This window comes from Rhinopithecus bieti, unplaced genomic scaffold (genome assembly GCF_001698545.2).
Source record: "Rhinopithecus bieti isolate Rb0 unplaced genomic scaffold, ASM169854v2 scaffold_5775, whole genome shotgun sequence".
Taxonomy (NCBI): domain Eukaryota; kingdom Metazoa; phylum Chordata; class Mammalia; order Primates; family Cercopithecidae; genus Rhinopithecus; species Rhinopithecus bieti.
Window position 1 is genome coordinate 78,698 of NW_016804817.1, and position 7,422 is coordinate 86,119.

Sequence of the window (7,422 nt, forward strand, 5' to 3'; positions counted from 1 at the left end):
TGGAGACTATGGAGTTACTATGACACCAGAAAAACTTAGAACTTTGTGTGAGATAGACTGGCCAGCATTAGAAGTGGGTTGGCCATCAGAAGGAAGCCTAGACAGGTCCCTTGTTTCAAAGGTATGGCACAAGGTAACTGGTAAGCCAGGACACCTGGACCAGTTTCCGTACATAGACACTTGGTTACAGCTGGTTTTAGAACCCCCACAGTGGTTAAGAGGACAGGCAGCAGTAGTACTAGTGGCAAAGGGACAGAGAGCCCGCTCTACCTGCCGAGGGAAGTCGGCTCCTAAAGTCCTATCCGACCCAACGTCAGAAGATTCATGGCAAGAAACGGTGCCAGTGGCCCCCCCACTTTCACCAAGAAGGAAGGTCTCCCACTCCTGAGCCCACTGCGCCTGAGCTTCCACAAGGCCTACATACCCCAGGCCACCCAGTGTAGAAAAGAAAGGATGCGAGACCTTGGGAAAAACCCCTCCCTTGCTAGCCCATTTGAGGCCTAGAACTCGGATACAAATGCCCCTGAAAGAGCAATGGTATACTGGGGTAGACAAGGATGGGCATATGGTGGAAAGGCATGCCTTTGTGTACCAATCCTTCACCTCTGCTGATCTCCTCAATTGGAAAACAATACCCCATCCTATATCGAAAAGCCTCAAGCTATGATTGATTTGCTCCAAACTATTATCCAGACCCACAACCCCACCTGGGCTGATTGCCATCAGTTGCTCATGTACCTCTTTAACACAGATGAAAGGAGGAGAGTACTCCAAGCAGCAATTAAGTGGTTGGAAGAACGTGTTCCAGCTGATTACCAAAACCCCCAAGAGGATGTGAGAATCCAACTACCAGGAACAGACCCCCAGTGGGACCCAAACGAAAGACAGGGTATGCAAAGGCTAAACTGGTACAGAGAAGCCCTTCTGGAAGGGTTAAATAAGGGAGCTCAGAAGGCCAGAAATGTTAACAAAGTCTCTGAGGTCATTCAAGGAAAAGATGAGAGCCCGGCACAATTCTACAAGAGACTATGTGAGGCCTATTGTATGTATACTCCCTTTGATCCCGATAGCCCTGAGAATCAGTGCATGATTAACATGGCTCTAGTTAGTCAAAGTGCAGAAGACATTAGAAGAAAATTGCAGAAACAGGCTGGGTTTGCAGGCATGAATACTTCACAGTTATTGGAGATAGCCAACCAGTGTTTGTGAACAGAGATGCGGTAAGCCAGAGAGAATTGCAGAGAGAGCGAACACCAAGCCCAGTGAAACGCCGACCTGCTAGCCGCAGCTATTAGAGGGGTCCCCCCGAAGGGGTGAGAGAAGGGGGGCCCCAGGAAAAATACCCAGTCTGGCCGTCCACACGTGCAGCATAACCGGTGTGCTTATTGTGAGGAAATAGGACATTGGAAGGACAAGTACCCCCAGTTGAAAGGGAAACAAAGTGATTCTGAGCAGGAGGCCTCAGACAATGATGAAGAGGCCTTGTTTAATCTGGCAGAAGGGTTACTGGACTGAGGGGGACCGGGCTCATGTGCCCGCAAAGAGCCCATGGTCAGGATGACAGTCAGGGGCAAGGACATTGAGTTTCTTGTTGATACTGGTGCTGAACATTCAGTAGTAACCATCCCAGTCGCCCCCTTATCCAAAAAGACTATTGATATAATCAGAGCCACAGGGCTTTCGGCAAAGCAAGCTTTCTGTTTGCCTTGGACTTGCACTGTGTAGGGGTATGAGTGATTCACTAGTTTCTGTACATGCCTGACCGCCCTTTGCCTTTGCTAGGAAGGAACCTACTTAGCAAGCTGAGAGCCACCATCTCTTTTACAAAGTATGGCTCTTTACAGCTAAAGCTACTTGGAACGGGAGTCATCATGGCCCTTATGGTTCCTCAGGAGGAGGAATGGAGACTCTTCCTAATTGAGCAAGGCCAAGAGATAGGACCAGCTCTAGCTAAGTGGTGGCCAAAGGTGTGGGCAGAAGACAACCATCCAGGGTTGGAAATCAACCAGCCCCACGTACTCATAGAAGTTAAGTCTGGGGCCCAGCCAGTCAGACAAAAACAGTACCTGGACCCCAGAGAAGCCCTTGAAGGTATCCAGGTCCATCTCAAGCACCTGAGGGCCTTTGGAATTATAGTCCCTTGTCAGTCTACATGGAACACTCCCCTCCTGCCTGTTCCCAAGCCAGGGACCAAGGACTACAGGCCGGTACAGGATTTGCACTTGGTCAACCAAGGTACAGTGGCTTTGCACCCAGTGGTACCTAACCCATACACGTTGTTGAGGTTTTTGCCAGCTCAGGAAAGCTGGTTCACCTGCCTGGACCTGAAGGCATCAGACTAGCTCCTGAGAGCCAGAAACTGTTTGCCTTTCAGTGGGAGGATCTGGGGCCAGTTGTCACCACTCAGTACACTTGGACCCGGCTTCCCCAAGGTTTCAACAACTCCCCCACCATCTTTGGGGAGGCGCTGGCTTGAGACCTCCAGAAGTTTCCCACCGGAGACCTAGGCTGCATGTTGCTCCAGTACATTGACGACCTCCTGCTGGGACACCCCATGGCAGTTGGGTGCGCCAAAGGAACTGATATCCTGCTCTGGCACCTGGAGGACTGTGGGTATAAGATGTCCAAGAAGAAAGCTCAGATCTGCAGACAGCAGGTACCTTACCTGGGATTTACTATCTGACAGGGGGAACGCAGCCTGGGATCAGAAAGAAAGCAGGTCATTTGCAATCTACTGGAGCCTAAGACCAGAAGGCAGGTGAGAGAATTCTTAGGAGCCGTGGGGTTCTGCAGGTTATGGATTCCAAATTTTGCAGTACTGGCCAAGCCCGTGTACAGAGTCACAAAGGGGAGGTGACAAGGAATCTTTAGAATGGGGGTCCCAACAGCAACGAGCTTTTCATGAGTTAAAAGTGAAACTCATGTCAGCCCCAGTCTTGGGGCTGCCTGACCTGACAAAGCCATTTACACTGTATGTGTCAGAGAGAGAAAAGATGGTGGTTAGAGTTTTGACCCAGACCATGGGGCTCTGGCCAACACTGGTGGCCTACCTCTCTAAACAACTAGATGAGTTTCTACAGGTTGGCCCCCGTGTTTGAGGGCCTTGGCAGCAACTGCCCTGCTAGCACAAGAAGCAGATAAGCTAATTCTTGGGCAAAACCTGAACATAAAGGCCTCCCATGCTGTGGTGACTTTAATGAATACCAAAGGACATCATTGGCCAATGAATGCTAGACTAACTAGGTACCAAAGCTTGCTCTGTGAAAATCCCTGCATAACCATTGAAGTTTGCAACACCTTGAACCTCGCCAACTTACTCCCGGTATCAGAGAGCCCAGTTGAACATAACTGTGTAGAGGTGTTGGACTCAGTTTATTCTAGCAGGCCCGACCTCCGAGACCATCCCTGGACTTCAGTAGACTGGGAGCTGTACGTGGACAGGAGCAGCTTCGTCAACCCACAAGGAGAGAGGTGTGCGGGATATGCAGTGGTAACCCTGGATGCTGTCATTGAAGCCAAATCATTGCCCCAGAATACTTCAGCCCAGAAGGCCGAACTCATTACTTTAAGTTAGGCCTTAGAGCTAAGTGAAGGTGAGACTGTAAACATTTACACTGACTCTCGATATGCCTTCTTAACCCTCCAAGTGCATGGGGCGTTATATAAAGAAAAAGGCCTGTTGAACTCTGGGGAAAAAGACATAAAGTATCAGCAAGAGATCCTGCAATTATTAGAGGAAGTGTGGAAGCCCCAAAAGGTGGCAGTCATGTATTACAGAGGACACCAGCAAGCTTCCACCTTGATTGCCTTGGGGAACTCCTGAGCTGACTCAGAGGCTCAAAAAGCAGGATCCACCCCCTACTGGGCATCAGTCACAGCCCCTCTGCTCCCTCAGGCACCTGATGTTGTACCTACTTATTCTAAAGAAGAGAAGGACTTTCTCCAGGCAGAGGGAGGGCAGGTGGTAGAAGAGGGATGGATCTGGTTATTGGACAGAAGAATAGCTGTGCCACAACTGCTAGGAGCCACAGTCTTACTGGCTGTGCATGAGACCACCCACCTAGGCCAAGAGTCACTTGAAAAGTTGTTAGGCCGGTATTTCTACATCTTGCATCTGTCAGCCCTTGCCAAAACAGTGGCACAGCAGTGTGTCACCTGCCGGCAGCACAATGCTAGGCAAGGTCCAACAGTCCCACCCGGCATACAAGCTTATGGAGCAGCCCCCTTTGAAGATCTCCAAGTCGACTTCACCAGGATGCCCAAATGTGGAGGTAACAAGTATTTGCTAGTTCTAGTGTGTACATACTCTGGGTGGGTGGAGGCCTATCCAACATGAACTGAGAAAGCTCGTGAAGTAACCCATGTGCTTCTCCAAGATCTCATCCCTAGGTTTGGACTGCCCTTATGAATCAGCTCGGACAATGGGCAGCGTTTGTGGCTGACTTGGTACAGAAGACAGCAAAGGTATTGGGGATCACATGGAAACTACATACCACTTACCGACCACAGAGTTCTGGAAATGTGGAGCAGATGAATTGGACTATCAAAAATAGTTTAGGGAAAATGTGTCAAGAAATAGGATTAAAGTGGGTACAATCTCTCCCTATGGTATTTTTTAAGATTACATGTACCCCTTCTAAAAGAACAGGATATTCCCCTTATGAAATGTTATATCATAGGCCCCCTCTCGTACTGTGGGGACTCCCAGGCACGCCTCGAGAGCTAGGTGAAATTGAGTTACAGCGACAGCTACAGGCTTAAGGGAAAATTACACGAACAATCTCAGTCTGGGTAAATCAGAGGTGCCCCATCAGCTTATTCTCCCCAGTTCACCCTTTCTCCCCAGGTGATTGGGTGTGGATCAAGGATTGAAACGTAGCCCCCTTGCGGCCATGGTGGAAAGGACCCCAGACCATCGTCTTGACCATTCCCACAGCCGTAAAGGTAGAGGGAATCCCAACCTGGATCCACCACAGCCTCATAAACTCTGCAGCACCTGAAACCCGGGAGGCAAGACCAAGCCTGGACAACCCCTGCAAAGTGACTCTGAAGAAGACGACAAGCCCTGCTTCAGTCACACTCAGAAGCTGACTGGTCCATGCACGGCCAAAGCATGAGGATAGTTAGAGACATGACAAAGCTGGCACATGTGCCCATGCAGGTTTGGCATAGGTTTGATCCTGGATCCCTGTCTGGAAAATAGTTTCCAGGTCTAGGAGGATTTAAAACTCTTATAATAGGACTAAGGGGATTCGTTACCACCTTAGTTCATCAAAAGACCTCAGCACAAGTGTATTATCGATCTGTCTCTCAGGAAGACCTGGGTAGTGAAGATGAGAGTGAGAACTCCCACTAGTGAGTGAGGTTCTCAAACAGGGTAATGAGGAGAGGCCTGAGGTTAAAGATTAACGCCCCCACTCTAACCACATGTGCTATCTATAGACCTCAATCTATCACGACCCTTTCATGTGGAACCTCTTAGAGTTGTAAGCCCTTCAAAGGGCCAGGAACTCTTTTGCTGGGGAGCTCAGTTCTTGAGACACAAGTCTGCCGATGCTCCCAGCCGAATAAAGCCTCTTCCTTCTTTCACCCAATGTCTGAGGGGTTTTGTCTGTGGCTTGTCCTCCTACAACTTAACTCGAAGTAACTGGAGATAATTACAATAAGTTTTAGAATTCTGGAAGGGGCAAAACAAAGTCATACAGTCTATGTTCTTTCTTGTTCCTTGTTGGAATTTTGTCTTAGAACTATAGCTAAGTATTGGTTCCTGAAAAACTAGATATGTAGAGACATCTGGAGGTAACTAAAATAACTAGTGTAAGCCAGGAAGATGAAATATTTTCTTCTTAACTCTAAAATGTTATTTCATGTTGGCATGATGTGTTAATGCCATAAATAATTGGTGGTACCTAGGGAATGAGTAAACTGCAGATCACTTGTGATATCTAGAATAATTATTTGAATTCAGGGAATTACCTTATTTCTTGTTGGAATGATAGGTGAATATTACAAATAACTAGGTGTCCCTGGGGAGCTGGAAAATTAGAAATAAGTAGAGAGAAGCAGAAAAGCTTGTAGAAGCCCAGACCCTGGAAACACATTTTTTTCAAATGTAAATTCCTTTTACTTGTGGAATAACGAGTGAATAGTATGGTTATGTAGTGGTAGCTAGGTAATTAGACACAACCAGAATAAACAGTTGACAGCAGGAATTTTACAAAGAATAAAACAAAAGATTATTTATAAAAATTAATATTATTAATAAAAATTAGTAAATAATAATGAGCAATACAAACAAGAATTAAGACTAACAAACAAGAATACAAATATTCTCAAATCTGACATTTATTTTTTGTGATAGTGTTAGTGTTATTGATAAGTAGTGGTGACTATTTATTTATTTAAAGGTAACCGGATTTAACCCAGTCAAGTTGACACATAAAATTAACCACCACAAAGTAGGTAACTAGTTTAGTAGGGATAGCTAGAGATAACCAGGAAATGTATTTGAATTCAGAAGTTAAAGAACCATTTGTCACACCCTTAATTCTTGACTCATATGGGAATAAATGTTTAGTACTATGGCTCATTACTAGATTACTAGTTAACTACAGAGAACTAGTTGGAGCCAGAAGTTTGAAACCACCATCCTTACAACTGGGAATTCTTAATTCCTATTTAAGTCCTGGATTAGCAGCATGGAGAATTAATTCGTGGTAACCAGATAACTAGCTTACCAGACATCTACAAAAACAGTTTGCACCTTAGAAGCTGGAAAACACTCTTCTACATTCTCAATTCCTATTTTTTTAATATGGTGTTAGTTTGTAATGTAGATAACGAGATTTGTTTGGGTAAGATTTAAGTAGAGATAATAGGATAAAAGCAGAATAAATAGTCAAAGGCAGAAGGCTAAAACCTATTCTCAAATGTCTTAATTTTGTGGAAATAACAAGTTGGTAGTATAGATAAATGAAGGCAGTTAGGTGAGATGTCTAGTTACTTAGACAATAAGTTGTTGAAATTAGGATCTGAAATGAAGGTTTTTCTGGACTCTATATTCTTTTATTCTGCTGGATGAATAAACAGTACTTAGGTAATTAATTAACTTTAATTAATTAGAATAAGTTAATAACTTTGGTTAATAAATTAATTAGAATAAGTAGTTGCAGTCATGAATTGGAAAACACATCCTTCTCAATATAACTTGTTACATGTTGAAATAGCTCATAAATCCTAGAGGTGACTAATTACAGCTAAGTAAGTAATTTACAGAAGATCTCTAGAGAGAACCAGAAACACTGGTGGAAGTCAGAAAGCTGAAAAAGACATTCTTCTCAAATCTAAATTCTTCCCAAATCTAAATTCTTCCTTCTTGTTGAAATAATAAATTAGTATCATCTATAGAGAATGATACCTAAA